We start from the raw sequence: 20543 nt of genomic DNA on the forward strand, positions 1-20543 counted from the left end.
AGACCTGCACATTCCCTTTCTCAGCTCAATGTAGACAGTGTAGGTAACTCGTGAGTGTTGACTCATGTTCCTCAACCCCTATCAACACGGCCCAGGCATTTCTACATTCTTCCCCATTTTCTGTGGCTACTAAGTGTCCACGAAATGAAAGGTTGTGTCCGTGGCCTCTGTGAGAAATAGGAAAATGTGGGATTCTCACAACCTATCGGAGGCAGATTTACAGGAAACACTGTGAGTACAGGTTCGGTTGTGATCTTCTGCGCTAACGGGCACCAGGCCGTGCTGTGGGAAATCAAGTTAGACCGCCAGTATTTGGGAAAGCTTCATAAAAGCCATGGCATTTGAACTGGGTCTGAGAGGGTTTCAAAAGACAGACAGGGGTGGGACGGTTTCCCTGTACAAAGTCGGAAATGAGAACACACAGAGTTTGGGACCATGAGGGATAAAGAATAGGAAGGCATTGGAACTCACAGGCCTTGGAGTTGTGGGACCAGACTGTGATTTAAATAAAATCGACAGGTTGGTGTTCGATGAAACAGAAGGAGGAGGGGCGGTGAGGGAGGTCACCGCAGCAACTCGAAGAAGTACTTAAAACCCAGCCAGACAGAGGTGGTGGGAGCGAGGGAGCCAGGTCAGGTTCTGTGAGGGGTGGAATGGATGGGACTCACTAACTGGATGTGTGGGCACCAAGGGGACAAGGACACCGAGATGGAGGGGGCACCTTCACAGACCTGCTACTTCACCCACAACCCGCTTAGCCCTGGTGACCCGCTGCACTTTGCCATCTTAGAGGGGCCCCAGCACTTTCCTGAGCCACTGTGACTGGCGAGCCTGGCCCGTATCCAGGCAGGTGTGGGGCCTGAGACCATCCAAAGGGGTGCGTCCTTGGCAGATCCTCCCAACACTGTCCCCCAGGGAATGGCAGTGCAAGTGAGCATGAAGTCTTACAGCCTTAGGAAAGGAGCAGGAGTTGCAGGTGCCTCTGAAGGAACCGTGTGGAAGGTGGGGGTGGGGTGGGGGGGTGGGGGGGAGCAGCCCAGCTGCCTCTGTGAGAAGGGAGTGCGTGGGCCGCTTCTGTGAAAGGATGGGAGCCGCAATGCGGCCTTTTCTTCAGCATCCGCTTTCCCAATACATCTTGTTCCCCCTGCAAGCCCTGCCCGCAACCGGGTTCCATCATTTGCATACGCTGCATCTTAGTCATACCCTGACTATTAAGTCACAGATTTTCCAAACTGAAAGTGATCCTGTAACCACAGAACCCAGTGCTCTCCCTTCAGTGGGAGGAGACTGGAGTCTAGAGCAGGGGTTCTCAACCTGTGGATCGCGACCCCTTTGGGGGTCGAATGACCCTTTCACAGGGGTCGCCTAAGACCATCGGAAAACACATATATAATTACATATTGTTTTTGTGATTAATCACTATGCTTTAATTATCTTAAATTTGTAACAATGAAATTGGGGGTCACCACAACATGAGGAACTGTATTAAAGGGTCGCAGCATTAGGAAGGTTGAGAACCACTGGTCTAGAGGACTTGAGAAGCCTGCCCAAGGCTGAGCAACTGCTCTAAAGGTTGGGCAACTGGACCACTCTATTTCTCAGCGTCTTCACCTGTAAATGGAGATTAAAATCGTGCTTATTTCATAGGATTGCCGCTTGGACTAAATAAGACTATGAAAGAGAGTAAAGCGCTTAGAACAGTATCTGAAACATGCAACAGATGTTCACTCTCATTATTGTTGACTGCTTAGATATCATTATTGTTCTGTCACTGACAGCTTTTCATTCCCTCATTCAGTCCACAAATATTTACTGAGAATCTACCAGGTGCTGAGCGCTAGGCTAGGCGCTGGGGATAGATGCAGTCCCTGCCTCAGATATTTCACAGGTCGGTGGTTGCTGGTGTGATGCCGGCTGGGAGAGAGCTACAGGGAAATACCGCTGCAGGCCTCAGGAAAGCTTTCCAGAGAAGACATTTGAGCTTCTTTAAGGATGAGTTGCAGGCTGGGGAAGAGAAGGGAGAGAGCCTCACAGGCATTCCAGCCTCAGGGAACAGCCTGGCAAAGGCGAGGGTGAGAAGCGGGTGGGCAAGGGTGGGCCAGGAAGGCAGTGGTGAGAAGAGAGGCTGCAGAGGGAGCCTGGGGCCACACTGAGAAAGGTTCTTAGAAGTAAATTGCAAGCTTCCTGTCTGTCCCTTAGGGGTAATGAGCACAGTGCTTAATTAAAAGAATGACTTGATTGATTTTCTCCCCTTAGACATACATGGAAAAAAAATGGATTCACTCTCAGCTTTGGTGATCACCACTATGCTGATTCCCAAATCCACATTCCAGTTCTCTTTCCCTACCACGAGCCCACCTCACCAGATGCCTGCATAGCTGAAATGTCAGAGTCCCTCAGCCCTTCAGCTACCTTTCCTATTACCCTTCCACTCTTCCCTCAATCAGGCAGCGAGACCAGAGGACAGTCAGCGTCGTAATAAGTGGAGGGAAAACTTTTGACACTCAAAAGTCCAGGCCTTGTAGGGCCCCTCAGGATACTGGAAGAAAGAAAATAAAAATTGTAAGCAGGTAGCTCTCTGAGAAAAGAGGCCTGTGCCCGCCTCCTCTACCCTGGCCTGGAAGGTGGCAGTGGGAAATGACCACAGAAACCACAGATGGGTTTGGGAAGCTGAGCCCAGAGCACCCTTGTACCCCAGTCCCCTGACAGACCGCAGAGCCTAGCCCAGAGAGCCAGAGTGGACATGGCTGTGAGCGTCTGAGCACCTGGGCCCACGCAGCACCAGAACCAGGGGTTAGGGTCTAGAATGAATTTCCTTGGGCCCAAGAAGCACTGAGAAGAATCAAGGAACAAGGGACTACCCAGCCAGGAGCTGTGTGGCTGGAAGACTGAGAACAAGATGGCTCGGTATGAGCCCTTCAGAACTTATATCCAGTTCTCGGGAAAAGCAGGCGACTCCCTAATGGACAGCGGTTACATTTCTGTCACTCAAGGGAAGTGAATAGGACTTACAGGAAAGTAAATTTACTTTTTTTATACATCTGAGGTTGGGGACTATCTCCAACACCTACATTAAAAATGTATAGTAAACTTTAAACTCACTATGAGCCACTTTTTATTATAGTAAATGCTTCTTGGGTACCCACTGAGTGCAAGAGACTCAGAAGAGTTCAGTGGGGGAGACAGATACACGAATATGTATGTACTCAATGTACTTGTGTGTGTTGTGCTATGAGTACCCAGAGGAAACACTCCACACTTTTTTTTTTTTTAATTCTCACCCAAGGATATGTTTTTTATTGATTTTAGAGAGAAAGAAAGAGAGAGAAAAAAACAATGTGAGAGAAACATTTATGTGTCGCCTCCCATAAGTTCCCTGACCCGGGATTGAACTTGAAACGTTTTGGTGCACAAGATGATGCTCCAACCCACTGAACCACCTGGCCGGGGCACACTCTCCATTCTGATTGGAGGCGAGAAAATCCTTGAGGAAGGGGCTGGCATTGGCTTAGGCTTAGAGAGATGGATGGGAAACTGATAAACAGAAGTGGCTTCCAACTGTTGAAGAAATTGGTCACATTTAGAGCACAAGGCTGAGGAGAAGGCCCACGGGGGATGAAAAGGCCCAAACCCCAGGCTCACTCTACACACTGGGACTTCCATCTCCACATCTTTCCCATCGTGTTCTGATGTTTTCCTCCCCTCTCTTCTCAAGGCCAAGTGCTTTCCATATCTTGTTTCTTTGAATTTAGTTAAATTTTATATAACTATAACAAGAGCAATAAACATAAAACATTTAAAAATAGTAATAGCAACTACTATTTGGGGACTTGGCCTAGTATTACGCTTTTTACCTAAATTCTGTTCTTTATCCTTACAATAATCCTAAATATAAGAATTATTATCCCATATGAGAGTATTACCTTCCCTTTTCCAACTTCTACCCTGATCCTAATAAGTATCTACAACACTAAGGTTTTCCAATATGTTCTGTATCATCCAAAGTGGTTTTTGGCATGTACCTATATTATTGTGTTCTTAAAAGCCTCCAAAGTGATCTTGTCTTTAAATTTTCTTCTGTTCTCCATCCAGTTATTAATTACTAGAGGCCTGGTGCATGAAATTATTGCACTTGGGGAGGGGGGTCCCTCAGCCCAGCCTGTACCGTCTCGCAGTCCGGGAGCCCTCAGGGGATGTCTAACTGCCACAGAGGCTGGAGAGGCTCCCACCACCGCCACTGTGCTCGCCAGCTGTGAGTCCAGCTTCTGGCTGAGCCGCGCTCCCCCTATGGGAGAGCACTAACCACCAGGGGAACTCCTGTGTTGAGCATCTGCCCCCTGGTAGTCAGTGCACATCATAGCGACCAGTCATTCTGCCATCAGGCCAAAAATGGCTCTCTGACATCCCCCAAGGGGTCCCAGGGAGAATGCAGGCCAGGCTGAGGGACCCCACCAGTGCAAGATCGGGGCCGGGGAGGGACGTGGAAGGGCTCCAGGGTGTGTTTGGCCTATCTTGCTCAGTCCTGATCGGCCGGACCCCAGCAGCAAGCTAACCTACCAATTGAGTGTCTGCCCTCTGGTGGTCAGTGCACATCATAGCGAGCGGTTGAGTGGCCTTAGCATATCATTAGCATATTACACTTTGATTGGTTGAACAGCTGACCAGCCGACCTGACACTTAGCATATTAGGCTTTTATTACATAGGATAATTTTACATTTTTCTTCCTCAGTGTAATTTTTATGACTAAAATTTAATTGTTCAAAACCTACTCACTGCCCGGCTGTTGTGGCTCAGTTGGTTGAGCATCATCCCCTGCACTAAGAGGTCACTGGTTTGATGCCTGGTCAGGGCACATGCCCAGATTTGGGGCTCAATCCCTGGTGGGGGTTGGGAGGCTGCAAGAGGCAGCCTATTGATGTTTCTCTCTCGTTGATGTTTCCATCTCTCCCTCTCTCTAAAAAATCAATTAAAAAACATATTTTTAAAAAGATCTTATTTTCTCATTTTAAAACAAAAACTTACTTATTAATTCCTATCTGTCTGCCTCTCATCATTTGCTGCCTCCCTATTGGATTTTCTTCAAGCTGTTTTCCCTTTTCAGAATATCTCCCCTGATCTCTGCACTTCCCCCTGTGCCCCAGACAAATCTGTACATTAAATTATACCCATTCTTTAAAATCAAGCTAAAATGCTACCTTGTACACCAAGGCTTCTTGAAGTCTTCCCATCAGAATGACTTCCTTCTCTCTATTCTCATGAGCATTGCTTCTACATCTCCATGTGGTTGTACCTAAGTTCTGTATGCATTTTTCTTCCTCTTCCACTAGATTGTGGGCCCACATCTTACATTTCTTGTGTATGTTATGCATCCCCATGCTACAATACCGAATTTTACTTGAATTGTGTTAAAACCAAAAACAAAACAAAAGAAAAACAAGATAATGGGACCAATATGGAGTCACTTATGCCCCATGCCACCAAACTTAATTACAATTTTGTGTCTCCCAGAAATAGAACCATACACCAGTCAATCAGGAATCACCTGATCAGCACTTGTTAGGTAATCTGCCTGGTACACCCCTACCATCTCCTAAAGCAGTGGTCGGCAAACTGTGGCCCCTTGAGTGTGGCTCTTCCACAAAATACCACGTGCGGGCGCACACATACTGTGCGATTGAAACTTCGTGGCCACACTCGGGGGGCCAAAGAGCCGCATGTGGCTCGTGAGCCACAGTTTGCCAACCACTGCCCTAAAGGAAAGTGACTTGCTACAACCAATCTGCTTTTTGCTAGTTTAACTCCCTTATTCCCGCTCCTTTGGCCTATAAAGGTTTTCCATTTTGTATAGCTCCTCAAAGGTCCTTTCTATCTGCTAAATAAGATGCTGCCTCATTCATGAGTCATTGAATAAAGCCAATAAGATCTTTAAAATGTTCTCAATTTAGTTTTTTAAAAATAATTGAATCAAATGGAAACAAATCCGTATTTCTCAACCAGGTTCTCAGGGCTGTCCCTTCCCATATTCTGTTCCTCTACCATATATTCTCGATTTTTGTGGGGTCATGATCATTAACACAATCATTTCCTCTTCTTCCTCTGGTTATCTTCCCCCTAGTACAGAGGCAGAAGAAACTAGATGAGCACCTGGCAGCCAGAACTCAAGCCCCCAGCAGGCAAACACCATTGGGTGTGAGGGGGGCATTAAGGGTATGCTCTGAACTTCCAACCATTGGAGCAGCCTCCTCTGGGTGCACCCTGACGCTGTGGACAACTGTAGTTTCAGGGACCCGAGATCATTGCAGCTGGAAGCCTGGAAAATATTCAAAAGTCAGGCCCAGATTCCAGCAGGTTTTCCAAAGAAAGGAAAAAGAGGAAGTGTGGAAGTGGAGGGGAATTTATGGTGAGGTCTTGATTTCCTTTCCAAATTGGTTCTCTCAGTCACTTAATGAGGGGGAAAGGTCTCTGAATCAATTAAGGTATGTATATGTAAGCAAAACACTGAATTTCTCTGTTTAAAAGATGTCTTAAAACATCTTTTTAAAAATCTGCCTTAAAATATTCATCAGGGGGAAATTCAAAGTCCTTTTACAAAGAAATTATTCTCCAAAGTTACTGTTGCAAAATAGAGAAGCTTACATAAGTAATATACAAGTTTCATGTCAGAGAAACCAAATACTGAGCAGTCTTAGAAGCTTGTATGGAAGTTCTTAAGTAGTTTTTAGATGAAGGCAAAGGGTTGGTAGGTGCCCACATGACTTACTACAGCAGGGGTCCTCAAACTTTTTAAATAGGGGGCCAGTTCACTGTCCCTCAGACCATTAGAGGGCCAGACTATAGTTTAAAAAAAAAACTATGAACAAATTCCTAATGCACACTGCACATATCTTATTTTGAAGTAAAAAAAACAAAACGGGAACAAATACAATATTTGTATTTGCATGTGGCCCGCGGGCTGTAGTTTGAGGACCCCTGTTCTACAGCTTCTAGAATACAAACCATTATACACAGAGAAGTTTGTAAGAACAAAAGTAATCCAGTGTCTTCATTCCTAGAGAGAGAGTATAGAAAACAGAATGTGACCTGTCTTTAATTCTCTACCAATCAGGAACCAAAAAAAGCATAGGCATGTTAACTACCCAGACTGACAAAATGAGAAGCAAGATACCAATTCAAACTCATATAGTCAGAGAAACCAAAGGGAATAATGCCAAGAACTGGAGGCCATATCATATTTAAATAATTCTTACAGATGGCATGAGGGATAGGAGATTCATGAAGCCAGTGTTAAAGGCTTTGGCCATTCTGCCAAACCGGAAGGGGTTTGCACCCCATTGTTTGGTTATCCGTGTGCCCCTAGACTGGGAGGTCAGCCAGTGAGTCTGTTTTAAAATCATGCTGACTTTTAGAAAACAGGCATACAGAGAGAGACCAGAAGGAAGAGAGGGAGGGAAAGAAAGTTGAAGCCTTTTTAAAAGCTCCCCACAAAAGGCAAAGAGTTCTCTTCAACCAATCCTGACTCGTACTGACCTCGTGACCTTGTTTCCTAAGGTCAGCTTAACACTTTAGAAATGGTCCTGGCTGGCTCTGTAACCTCTGTCATTCACAACTAACAAATATGTCTTTACAGAGGTCACCTTCTGGCCAGAAACTGACAGATTCTTTTCTTTCAATTCGCATATTACCCAAAAGTCTCTCTGGTTTCTATTAAGAAATTCAAGCTGTCTAATTTGAAACCATTCTCACTAACACAGGATGCTGCAATAATTGTCACTAGCACACAATTCTCTAGGGAGTCCAGATTAATACAGAGTTTGGAAAACTCACAGAACAAACTGTGTGTGTGCTTCCCTTCAAGAAGGAGAGAACCCAGGATAAGTGGAAACTTACATTTTAAGGTTCCAAATAAGTCCTGTCTTTAGAGAAATTGTCAACGGTCTCTCTGGCATATAGAGATGCTTGAAGGGAAAGAATGGGACCTAAATAGGCAAATAATCATCCTCAGTTATTAGTTCTCATCACACTGTCACGGGTTGACAGGTCAAGAACAGCTTGTTTAGGGGGCAGACGCTCCCTATGCGAGCAGACAATCAGAACAACCGGCCGCAGGTATTCGGCAGGAAGGCAATGAAAAGAATTATTATACCCACTGCCCAGCCTTTAGGTTCCTTACAATTACTGTAAAGACATCTTATTACTCAAGGTTTTACCATCTCAATATTCTCTCTAGTTAGTCTTCCAATGCCAATAGGCCCCATCCAGATTCAGCAAGGCTCCCTTCTAAGAGTGGAGTTTGCTTCCGAGTTCTGGTCCTCAGGTTTTCCTTCCCCAACTAAATTTAATTCAACAACACTGTGCTGGATGTTAGGAAATCAGAACTAAGTAACCTCAATGAGCTCAAAAAGAGGGCAGAGGAAGCACACAGGAGTTGGTAATGGTGGGAGGGAGGGGGCAGAAAATGGTTAGAAAGGATTTCATACAAAGGGTGTGGTTGTGTGGTAGCCGGCCTCCAACATGGCCCCAGCTAGCCTCTCCTGGTAACCTGGTATTCACACCCTGTAAAGCGCGCCCCCGCCAAAGTTATATCCAGAGTTGGTCTCTGTGACCTATGGAATATGGTGTAAGTGTTGGTGTGTGACTAGGGAAGCTAGATCATAAAAAGCACTGCTGCTTCTGCTTTGTTCTCTTGGGTCACTCACTCTGGAGAACGTCAGTAGTCACATCCTGAGGACTTGTAAGCTGGAGAAGAGGTCCCACATGGGGGGGGACTGAGGCTTGTCCCCAAGAGCCAGCATCCACTGGATGAGTCACCTGGGAAGTCATCTCCCAAGCCCAGCTGACATCTTTTTTTTTTAAATATATAGTTTATTGATTTTTTATAGAGAGGAAAGGAGAGGAATAGAGTCAGAAACATCGATGAGAGACAAACATCGACCAGCTGCCCCCTGCACACCTCCTACTGGGGATGTGCCCACAGCCAAGGTACATGCCCTTGACCAGAATCGAACCTGGGGCCCTTCAGTCCGCAGGCCGACGCTCTATCCACTGAGCCAAACCGGTCAGGGCATGGCATCTTTTTTAAAAAAATGTATCTTTATTGATTTCAGAGAGGAAGGGAGAGGGAGAGAGAGATGGCAACATCAATAATGAGAGAGAATCATTGATTGGCTGCCTCCTCCACGCCCCCTACTGGGGATTGAGCCCACAACCCAGGCATGTGCCCTTGACTGGAATGGAACCCGCAACTCTTCAGTCCACAGGCCGACACTCTATCCACTGAGCCAAACTGGCTAGAGCCCAGCTGACATCTTGGCTGCAACCTCATGATAGACCCTGAATTAAGATGCTCCTGAAATTTTAATCCACTGTCACAGGCCACATAGTAACTCCCCCTCCAAGATGCCCATGTCATAATCCCCAGAACCTGTGGCCATGTTACATTACACAGCAAAAGGGGATCACTGCTTGACACCTAGTGAACTAGTAGTGGTTCTGCAGGGGTCATAGTAATATAGGATGTCTTGCTATGAATACACTACAGTTCGGAGTTATGACTTGAAGAAAGGCAAACAAAGGCTGTCAGTGACCATTATGTAATAAAAATAAAACTTAAAGCCCTAACCAGTTTGGCTCAGTGGATAGAGCGTCGGCCTGTGGACTGAAGGGTCCCAGGTTTGATTCTGGTGAAGGGCATGTACCTTGGTTGCGGGCACATCCCCAGTAGCAGGTGTGCAGGAGGCAGCTGGTCGATGTTTCTCTCTCATTGATGTTTCTAACTCTCTATTCCTCTCCCTTCCTCTCTGTAAAAAATCAATAAAATATATTAAAATATATATATATATATATATATATATATATATATATACATATATATATATTGATTTCAGAGAGGAAGGGAGAGGGAGAGAGATAGAAACATTAATGATGAGAGAGAATCATTGATCAGCTGACTCCTGCATGCCCCCCACTGGGGACCTTGCCCGCAACCCTGGCATGTGCCCAGACTGGGAATGGAACCGTGATCTCCTGGTTCCTAGGTCGATGCTCAACCACTGAGCTACACTGGCCATACAGGACACTGCTTTTGAACTATCTCTTATATTACAAAAATTTTAAGTTGGGACAAGTTAGGCAAACAACTGAAAATGAGTATTCAAAATACAATTTTCTCTCTGATTTTTCTGAAGTCACGATCAGACAACCTTGCAAGCTGATTGAAGTCAGTAAAATTGTTGCTCTCAAGTTGTTTACAATTCGAAAATTCTGAGCCCACTGGTTGTTGGAATGATGAATGAAAAATAACCCACACCAAAGCACATGATGATAAAATTCTAGAACACCTTGAATAACGAGTTAGTCCCAAAAACTTCCAGAGAGAAAAAAAACAAATCACATTCAAAGAACTTGTTTGGGACTCCCCAAGGCAAAATGATGCCCAAAGACAGTGAAGGACAATGATTTTTAATCAAGAATTTCTATCTTAACACACTTTATCAGTCAAGCATGACAGTGGGAAAAAGGCATTTCAGATAGTCAAGGACTCAAATAATACCTTCCAAATACCCTGTCTTGGAGATCTACTACAGGACATGCTTTACCCAAGTAAAGGAATTAGCAAGAAAAAAGAAGACCTGGGATTCAGGAAATGTGGCTCCAGCCCTGGCTAGCAGGAAGGGAATTCCCAGGACCAGCTCTGCAGAAGGCTGATGGAGTGGCCAGTCCAGCCAGGAGTGGGTGGGGGGAATGGAGGCTCTGGTTAGGAGAGGGGCGGGTGTGCACAGAAATGCTCATTTTCATCATAACATTTTATTCTATATAAAGTACATGTTACTTTAATAACATTTAGAGTAATATCTTAAATTTTATCCTGCCTTGAATTGTCCTCTCCACCACTTAAACACATTCCTACCCAGCCTAGTCCCCCAGCACTGTGTACATACCACTCCTACAGCACAGATCACAGAACCTTATCAGCATTTGTTTATATGTCTGTCTCCACAGTTATGTTGGGAGGTTTATGAGGGTCAGGGCTGTGTCATTTCATCTTGATTTTGTCAGCATCCAGCAGAGTGCCGGGGTAGACAGTATGTGTTCGACTGATTAAACCAAATACTGATTAAGATAGCCGCCTGGAAGAAATTCCTCAAAAAGAGTATTTTATATTGACATGTAAGAATTTCAAATCAGAGGAAAAGTCTATTTCAAATAACTAACATTTCAGGAATGTTCTCTTGACATTAACATTAAACTATCAACAGAAGAAATGATGATGTCTACAAAACGCATGAATTCATTCATTGACTAGATATTGATTGTTCATTTTATGCCAGAAAGTCGTCAGCTTGCTCTAAACCAGGTAAAGTTTCCTAGTGGGAGAGAGAGGAAATAGATGACAAATAAATACATGCAATTATGCTGTGCTGGGTAAGGGGGCAGAGAATGACCATGGGAGAAAATTAGGTGTTCTCTTAGCCTGGGGGGCCAGGGAAGGCCTCACTCACCTCCCTTTGTCTCCTTGCTCTCCCTCTGCTTCCCTCCACCCTATCAGGGAACAGGCCAGCCTTAGTGAGGTTTTAGTCGGCACCCCACTGGGCTAAGTAAGATTTCTGAAGTGGATGTGGAAGAAGAGGGAGAAGAAGAGAAGGCAGCTCCTCCCTCCTTCCCTGCCTTAAGATGATAACGCAGAACAACCTCTATGGAATCAGAATAGGATTCCTTGCCCTCTCAAAGGCTGTGGAGGGGGCGCTGGAAAGTCTTTGAAGAAATGAACGCCTCTTCACTAGTGCAAGAGCTTTGAACTGAAAGCAAGTACCCAGGGTACCATTCCTCATTGCTGCTGCCATTCAGTGATAAATGGATTCGCCTGGGATATGTGGTACGATGCTTAGTGGACATCAAACCTACGGGAAACTTTAGGATCAAGCTTTAAAGTTAAAACCTCTTCTAAATCTTAAAACATACATGGAGTGGAGGACACAAAAGTAGGTTTACAGCTGTGAATATGGAAAATGATGCAATGATTAATAAATAATAATACAAGAATAAACACGGGCGCTGACTGGTGTGGCTCAGTTGGTTGGAACGTCACCCCATACACGGAAAGGTTGTGGGTTTGATTCCTGGTCAGGGCACATACCTAGGTTGTGGGTTCGATCTCCTATTGGGGCACATACAGGAGGCAACTAACTGATGTTTTTCCCTCACATCGATGCTTCTCTCTCTCCTGCCCTTCCCCTCTCTCCAAAAAAAATAAATAAATAAAAATAAAAATAAAAATATCCTCGGGTGAGGATTTAAAAAAAAGAGAATAAACTTGGTGTGTCACACAGAACTGTAAACCTACTTTTGCCCCACCTTGTAGTTAGGATTGATTTTTGTCATACCTACCACTTCCAAAATATATAGCCATACATTTTTATTTTGTAAATTGAAAACATATCAAACCACTCAATGTTTGTGCACAGTTCTTAAGTTATCAGTAAAATGTCACATAAGAAAGTTGCTCTATGTTATAAAAAGAGAATTTATCTTCTGGCCAGTGTGGCTCAGCGGTTGAGTGTCAACCCAGAAACCAGGAGGTTGCCGGTTCAGGTTCAATTCCTGCGGGTGCATGCAGGAGGCAGCTGACCGATGATGTTCCTTTCTCATCAATGTTTCTATCTCTCTATCCCTCTCCCTTCCTCTCTCTCTAAAAATCAATTTAAAAAACCATATATTTTTTAAAAAGAGTATTTCTCGGTCAACAGTATTTTAAAATAAATATTGGGCAACTACTAAACTGTTAAGTCATGAGTCTTAGGTATTTTAATGAAAAATTTGAATTACCAGAATACATTTTCTGAAAAATACTAGCCAGAGCAAAGGAATTATAACCTATTTGTATGGCTATATATGACCCAAAATTTGTTTACCTCTTTATCTCTAACTCTTGTAACCAAGAGATTTAGAAAACACCTAGCAGTGATCAAAAATATCTTTGGAAATGTTATACAAACCTAAAAAAATTCTATGTCTATAATTATAATTATTAAAACTACCTATTAACCCTAATCACCTTCACATGTATCTATCCCTTGCCAATGCTAGCCATACAATCTACAAACTAGAGAAATACATATGCCTCAGTATTAAGAATTTACAGCTTTATAAACTCTTAGTTAGAGATGGTGAACCATGTGGATATAGCCACCCAGCAGAGAGTAAACAGCAATTACTAACTACCACTAGTGCTATTATTTACTGTAGATAGAAACAGGAGTAATAGCAAACCAATACATAATGACCAACTTGAAATTTCCCACTGATGTAAAATGCATTTTCAATGAGACATTTAAAAACTTACCAACTTTGCCCTAACCAGTTTGGCTCAGTGGATAGAGCGTCGGCCTGCGGACTCAAGGGTCCCAGGTTCGATTCCGGTCAAGGGCATGTACCTTGGTTGCGGGCACGTCCCCAGTGGGGAGTGTGCAGGAGGCAGCTGATCGGTGTTTCTCTCTCATTGATGTTTCTAACTCTCTATCCCTCTCCCTTCCTCTCTGTAAAAAATCAATAAAATATATTTAAAAATAAATAAATAAATAAAATAAAAAAATAAAAACTTACCAACTTATAGAGGTCTTTGAAGAGCTTATCAAGAAAATGATTGGTTCATAAAACCTAACTCAGTAAATTATGGGCTAGAGGTTGCTATTATCTCTCTCTAGGGAGTGGAGAGCTTGGTGTTCCTTGAAGCTTGAGGTTTGAAGCACTGGCCAGGTGAGTTGGGGGTGGGGTGGATATAATTCAGAGGCCTCTAATTGTGACCTCCCTTCCTGTCCTTGCTTCCACATCAGCCACACCACACACATACCCACCATGGACTTTCAGACTATCAGCCCCACTTCATTCATCAGGAGACAAAATGAAAAGCAGTTTCTTCTTCCCTTCGAAAATTTGGGGACCCCCTGGTCCACTGTGTGCAAAGCACTGCTAGGTGCGATGCAAAGGTGTTGAGGCATGGCGCACTATTTGAGGACAGTCATAAAAGATTTATGAATGTACTAAATAAAGGCTTAGCATGGGTGTGTCTAGATGTGGAGTGCTGAAGTCCCTTTAAACCCCTGGAGTGTCTCTAATGAAGCATGAAGGTGTTGGGGACAATATCTCAGTACATGGGGTTCCCTCCCCCACCACCACTTTTCTCTTTTCTCATCCACCTAACAAAGTGTGAGTGCCTCTTCGGTGGCCAGGAGATCCGCAACAGGACAGGTTGGAAGATGGGAATTTTAAATTCCGTAGTAATGTTGTAAATTTATTCTACAAATTCTACTTTGTCGGTCTAAACATTTTTTTTTCACCTCTTCTTATTGACCTTACTATACAGATTTTCCCTACCCTTCTCTTCCACATCCTAAAATTTTCCATTTTATATTTTTTTCTTTTGTCCCCTTAAATTATATCAAGCACAGCAAGAAATAGAAGACTTATGTGAAAATAATTCCATTGCTGAACACTACGGTGTCGGTGTCGGGTGAATTTCCCGCCAAAATATAAGATGGCGCGGGCAATTATTTAGGTTTCCCGCGCAAAATCAGAGTTAGTTTAAATATTTAAACACGTAATAATATTCACAAAACTCAAAACTAAAGACGTCCGGACACAAGAAGTATTTCTCAATAACTATTCTCTTTGCATGGTGAGATATCCAGGGATATCGGTTATAAAATGAGAAAACAATACATTGGTACCCTAACGGTATTGTACTCGACCAGCGCCATAAAGTGTTCTCTACTTACAAGGGATTTTTATGATACCTATTACCCCAATGGGTATGAAACGGTTCGCATACGCAGGTAGGTATCTTTGTGAACGGCAAACAAACAAATATTTGGTAATACGCAGTTACAATCGGCCCGAGTTTACACGTTTCCCGCACTCCACCGCAAATCTATATGAACCGAGTTAAGACGGCTCCCGCGGAGTAAGCGCAATTCACGCGAGCCGACTTAACTCGTTTCCCGCAATCCAAGTGTGAAGAGGAGGGAATCATTAACCTTCCGATGGGAGAAGTTATATTTGTACTTCCCATTGCCATGTTTTTAGGAATGTGTGTATTTTGCTTCTTGTTATTTCTTGGTTGCATTGCAGTAGAATCCCTGCAATAAAAGTTCAGTTGATGTTAAATCCTGTCTATGTAAACTTTTGAACACAATCAAAGACAGATATGAATTCAATGATGAAGCCACTCTTACTGTGGATAAGGAAACAAATACACATGAAGCAATAAAGCAGACAAGCCCAAATTTGAATTCTGCATTATCATTTACTGGTTGTATGACCCTGTTTCTTAACCTTTCCAAGTCCTCTTTATACAATGGATTAGCTATTGCTGTTGCTGATTATTATTATTTTGTCTTCCAAATATTTTACCCTCTTGGTTATTCTCTGCATGCATTCTAGACCTACATGCATTCTAGACCTGCACGCATTTTAGACCTTGCTTCTTAAAGTGTGGAATTCAGAGATGAATATAATATGCTAGACCTGGTATAAGACCAAAGTGGCATATAGTGAGACTGAACCTTCCTTGTCTTGGACAAAATACATCTATGAACACAGGATAGGTCTGCATTAGCATGATTGCAACCACATACATTGTTGGCTCAGTGATCAACATCTATAAGTCTTTTTCTCAAAAACCACAGTTAATTCGGGATTCCTTTTATATATATACTAGAGGCCCGGTGCACAAAAATTTGTGCACTCGGGGCGGCGGGTGGGGGGGGGGGGGTCCCCCAGCCTGGCCTGTGCCCTCTCGAAGTCTGGGACCCCTCGGGAGATAATGACCTGCTGGCTTAGGCCTGCTCCCGGGTGGCAGAGGGCAGGCCCAATTCCTAAGTGCAGCCCCTGGTCAGGCTCAGAGCAGGGCCGATTGGGGAGTTGGGGCGCCGCCCCGTCATGCACAGAGCAGGGCAGATCGGGAGGTTGCAATGCCACCCTCAGTCACGCTCAGGGTAGGGCCGATTGGGGGGTTGGGGCACTGCCCCCTGTCACACTCAAGGCAGGGTCGATGGGGAGGTTGCGGCGCCACCCCCTGTCACGCACAGAGCAGGGCCCATCAGGGGGTTGGGGTGCTGCCTCCTGTCACTCACAGAGTAGGGCCGATAGGGGAGTTGGGGCACCGCCCCCTCTCACACACAGAGCAGGGCGGATCAGGGGGTTGGGGCGCTGCACCCTGTCACACTCAGGGCAGGGCCAATGGGGAGGTTATGGCTCTACCCTGTCACACACAGAGCAAGGCCCGTGGAGGGGGGTTGGGGCGCCACCCTCTATCACCCACAGAGCAGGGCCGATCAGGGGGTTGGTGCGCTGCACCCTGCCACACACAGAGTCACAGGGCTGATCAGGGGGTTGGGGTGCCTTCCCCTGTCACGAACAGAGCAGGGCAGATAGGGAGGTTGTGGCCCCGCCCCCTGTCACACACAGAGCCGCAGGGCGATCAGGGGGTTTGGGCGTTGCCCCCTGTCACGCCGATCCCAGTGCCGGGAGCCTCGCTGCTCCACTGATCCCAGTGCCGGGAGGCATATTACCCTTTTACTATATAGAATAGAGGCCTGGTGCACGGGTGGGAACCGGCTGGTTTGCCCTGAAGGGTGTCCTGGATCAGGGTGGGGGTCCCCACTGGGGTGCCTGGCCAGTCTGGCTGAGGGGCAGAGGGGTGTTTTCCGGAAGCAAGTGACTGAAGCTCCCAACCGCTCCTTGTTTTCTTTTTTTCTTTTTTTTATTCTGGGCCAGCTTTAGCTCTGAGGCCTCGCCGCTGAAAACATCGATACAATGTTGCTAAAGCCCGGCTGACTGAAAGCCTGTTTCTGGGCTTTTGTTTAGCTTCTTATTTGCAACATAGTACATAGTTGCTTAGAGTTGCAACTGAGAGGCCGGAAAGTGAGGCAGGGAATGGAAAGTGAGGCGGGGAACGGGGAACGTTGGAGTCTGTAGTCACTGCAGCAAGCAAGCCTCATGTTTGCTTCCAGCTGCCTGGCTGCCGGCCGCCATCTTGGCTGACAGTTAATTTGCATATACTCACTGATTAGCCAATGAAAAGGGTAGCGGTCGTACGCTAATTACCATGTTTCTCTTTTATTAGTGTAGATATATATATATATGCTATTTGAGAGGAAGGAAAAGGGAAAGAGAGATAGAAACATCAATGATGAGAGAGAATCATTGACCGGCTGCCTCCTGCACGGCCCCTACTAGGGATGGAGCCTGCAACCCAGGCACGTGCCCTTGACAGGAATCAAACCCGGGACCCTTCAGTCTGCAGGCCAATGCTCTATCCACTGAGCCAAACCAGCTAGGGAAAGGATCCCACATGCCCAACCCTAACTCCTGTCCATCAAATGCAATTCAATTAACAAAACAAACAACCAAACCAACAACAACCCACAGGAGCTTGTTTATCTCAGTTAAATTCCATGCCATTTGAAAAACGAGGGAACTGTTTCTCACCCATCACACAGCCCAGCTGTACCAGTTGTCTGTGGTTTGCTGGTCCGTGCATAGCAGAAAGAAAAAAAAAAAAGGTGGCAGCCTCAGGTAGACTGTGATAGGAGAATGGAAAGTGTGCCAGCAAGATCCAATGATTAGTGGCATTTCAGAGGATAAGAAATATAGAAACAACTGTTGGCTAGTAAAAATTATCTTATTAGAATCTGTCAGTAATTCTATTTTTTCACCTCCAGCTAACACTCCTCTCTCTCTCCTACTTTTCACAGGACACTGAGAGTTCTAAGAACAAGAACTCTGATCAAGTAGACTTGGAGGAGAATCATGCTTTTGTCATATATCTGCTGTGTGAACCAGACTAAGCTCCTTAGCCTCTCTGAACCTCAACTCGTCTGTAAAACAAGGATATTAATACCTAACTTACTTAGTTGTTAGAACTGAATGAGTTTAAAATGCTGATGAATCTCAGAGTGATTAACTGGGAACTTATAAGCATATTAGAGGCCCGGTGCATGAAAATTCATACACTGCCGGGGTGGGGGGGGGGGGGTCCCTCAGCCCGGCCTGCTCCCTCTCACAGTCTGGGAGCCCTCAGGGGCAGGAGGTGACCTGGCGATCAGGGGAAGGCGATGCCCCCATCACACCTTTGCTGCTGCCACTGCCGGCAGCACAAGCCTCAGTCGGCCCTGGTTACCTGAGCCTTGGGAAGCCCTGGGTGGCTGGGGGGCTGAGGGGACTGGGTGCCACCATCTTGTGGCTGTGGATGCCGCCATCTTTGAGGGTGTGGCAGTCAATTAGCATATACCCTTCTTATTGGATGTGGGTGTCGCCATCTTTGTGACAGTGTGAGGGTCAATTAGCATATTCCCTCTTTATTAGATAGGCTATGCATAGCCCATGGACACAGACAATAGAGTGGTGAAGGCCTGGGAGGGGTGGGTGCGTGATGGAGGGGATCAATGGTAAAAAACAAACAAACAAATGGGACACCTGGAATACTTTCAACAAACATCTCCCCTTTCCTGCCCCAATTTAAAAAATAATAAATTGCTAAAATATCTGCAATAGGGCTCATAGCAAAGAGTGTACCACATGCAACCCATCTAAAGGGCAGCCTTTGGGAAATCATGGCCCCCCCAGGAAAAGTTCAAGCTCCTTAGCATGGCACGAGGCCTCTTTGGCCATGGCTTTGTCCCTCTTTTCCCTCTGCTCTTCAATGTAGCCTGTCCTCTGGCTATACTGACCTACCTGTAGTTTCCTGAGTATACCTTGATCTTTCATACTTCAATGCCGTAGTCATACCATTCTCTCTGGAAGGCTAACCCAAATCCAGTCCAACTAGGAAGCTTCTACTCACCCTCAAGTTCACCACAGATAACAGCTCCACTGTGAAGCACGTGTTGGGAGACAGTTCTTTATGGTTCTCTCGCATTTCTGTACACCTTGCAAGAGAGGAACCAGCTGTACTTTGCCCTGGACTATCTCTTCAAGGATGTTTGTATAGTGCATAGCCATGGAATATAGAGATAGTGTTTCCCTCTGGAGCAAACGTCAGGCATACTTACTACCCATTATAAAAGATTTAGGTTCCTTAAGCTTTGGGTTCCTTCCCTGTAACACAACCCACTGTATGTGCATTTGACATTTGGCCCTCATTGTGTTGCCCTGTGGGATTTGAGGCATAGGGAACTGAAGACAAATTGCTGGTACGTACTCTGCTTTTTGCATTGCCATGAGTAATAAACTGTCCTTCATCGCTGGCACAGGAGTTTTGTGTTGTCTACTAGTAACTTGTTAGTTTGCAAGCAGGGTAAAAGCCGAGATTCTTCATATGTCTTAGGAGCATAATCCCTTCCTTTCCATTTCATCCCACGGTTGGAATGTGAATTGCTCCTTAAACTCGGTTCTCAAATTATCCTGAACGTTGCAGAGTTTACCACAATATTCAGTGACTACATAATTTTCTTGTAACTGTATCTGCAATAGTGCCTGGGACCCACTGAATGCTCGGTGCTTTGTTGAATGAGTGAACGTGTCATTCCTCAGCAGTTCCTTTAAGACTCTTCCCATTGCTGGTGTATATCCAAAGGGAAGCCCAGTGCTCTCGGCCTCGGTTCTAATTGTCCTATGCTCACTTCTCCTACGTATCCTTGAACATCTCCCCTTTCCTGCCCCAGAATGACCCCTTCAGTTCTGGTACTTGATGAGTTACTTCTGGCTCCTGTTTCTTGACACTCTTATTTTCTCTTGGAAATTGTGTACTGGTAACAATCATCACTTGAAGAGTCCCCAGGACCTCTCTTCTTAGTACACATCTTCATAAACAACTACCCAGAGTGGAAAAAATTCACATTCTATCATACAACATATTAGTTACACATTGTGTTACATGAAAATTCAGAAAAATACGTCCTCTGTAATTTTAACTTAAGCCAGTGATAATAAATGTAGAATAGACCAGGTCAACTCCAAGTATAGGATTTTGCACTATTTTCCCAGAGAACTGTCTCTCAGTTGCTTTCCATCTATCTAATCAGTATTTCAGTATAGTACTTCATTATTTCTTCAGCCAACAAATATCTATTCAGTTCCTCTTCATTGCAAGGCAATGTCTTTACTGTGAGGCACACAAAGATGAATCAGATGTGATTCATGTTCTCAAAATGCTCGTGATAAAATATGCATAAGTCACCCTAGCTAGTTGGGCTCAGTGGATAGAGTGTCGACCTGCGGACTGAAGGGTTCCAGGTTCGATTCCAGTCAAGGGCACATGCCTAGGTTGTGGGCTAGATCCCCAGTGAGGGCATGCAGGAGGCAGCCAATCAATGATCTCTCTCATCATTGACGCTTCTATCTCTCCCTCTCCCTTCCTTTTTGAAATCAATAAAGATATATATTTTAAAATATGCATAAGTTATGTACCACAAAAATATTGTAAGGTTTCAGACAAAATAACATCTCTACTGCCCCAGAAAATGTAGATAGTGTGAGGGTGAAGAACAAGGAATGTAGTCTAGGATTAGAGAAAATCTCCTGCAAAAGGCTCAGAGTTAGAGCAATC

This window comes from Myotis yumanensis, unplaced genomic scaffold, assembly GCF_028538775.1.
Source record: "Myotis yumanensis isolate MYYU_CA2020_CCGP unplaced genomic scaffold, mMyoYum1.0.hap1 SCAF_1, whole genome shotgun sequence".
In the NCBI taxonomy this organism is placed as follows: Eukaryota; Metazoa; Chordata; class Mammalia; order Chiroptera; family Vespertilionidae; genus Myotis; species Myotis yumanensis.